This window comes from Palaemon carinicauda, chromosome 7, assembly GCF_036898095.1.
Source record: "Palaemon carinicauda isolate YSFRI2023 chromosome 7, ASM3689809v2, whole genome shotgun sequence".
Lineage (NCBI taxonomy): Eukaryota > Metazoa > Arthropoda > Malacostraca > Decapoda > Palaemonidae > Palaemon > Palaemon carinicauda.
In genome coordinates, this window is record NC_090731.1 from 23165335 (window position 1) to 23166676 (window position 1342).

Genomic DNA, 1342 nt, shown 5'->3' on the forward strand with positions numbered 1-1342 from the left:
TATTACTATTATTATTATTATTATTATTATTGATAATAATAATAATCATTATTATTATTATTATTATTATTATTATTATTATTATTATTATTATTATTATTATTATTATTATTATTATTTCTCTTAAAAAGTTGAAGGCAATAACCGTAGTCCATAATTTACGACAAGGTAATTAAAAATATATTTTTTTTCCTTAGTAATATATTGGTTGAGAAATTTGAGTCAACAATCTAACCGTATCTTAATTAACACGCTCGTTACATGCATTACACATGGAAGGTTCTACATCTCTCTCTCTCTCTCTCTCTCTCTCTCTCTCTCTCTCTCTCTCTCTCTCTCTCTCTCTCTAACAAAAGACATTTTGAAATCCCCAAAGATAAATGCTCTCGTAAGCCAAAACAAAAGCATTATGACAAGAGGTAGGAGGATTGTCATCAAAGCTTATCACACGAAAGGGGTCTCTTGAGCAAGATGCAAATGAACCCAGTTTCTATTTCTCCTCACGAAACTTAATTCCTGATGCTTAGGAGGGTGGAGCTGCCACTATTCGACTCGTATTTCAACAGCTATTTTCCCATCATGAACGAGAGAGTCTTGTTCTTAGTATGCTGCCCATTCGATGAGTCTGGAACACCTTGTTAGAAGAGATAACTTTGCCAAGATTTAGGATGGCGTAGAAGTAAAATGCAGGGCAGAATGAGATTTTGGATTCATACAAAATTTTAAAAAGACATTTCCCATAAAAAGGTGTACTGATATGCATGTAGAGTGGGAAAGTTCCAGTGAGGATTTGGATTTATACAAAATTTGAAAGACGATGTTAATTAAAAAAGTTGTTCTGATATTTTTCTAAAGTAGGTAAGTTCCAGTTGAATGTAAATGAATATGTCTAAAAAAAGGAAAGTTCCAGTTGTGTGTGAATAAAAATATCTAAAAAAAGGAAAGTTCTAGTTAAATGTAAATGAGAATATATAAAAAAAAGGGAAAGTTTCAGTTGAATGTAAAAGAAAATATCTAAAAAACAGAAAGTTCTAGTTGAATGCAAAAGAAAATATCTAAAAAAGGGAAAGTTTCAGTTGAATGTAAGTCAAAATAACTAAAAAAGGGGAAGGTTCCAGTTGAATGTAAATGAGAATATCTAAAAATGGGAAAGTTCCAGTTGTGTGTAAATGAAAATATCTGAAAAAGGGAAAGTTCCAGTTGAATGTAAATAAGAATATCTAAAAAAGGGGAAGTTCCAGTTGAATGTAAAAGAAATTATCTAAAAAAAGGAAAGTTCCAGTTGAATGTAAATGAAAATATCTAAAAAAGGGAAAGTTCCATAATGTAAATAAGAATATCT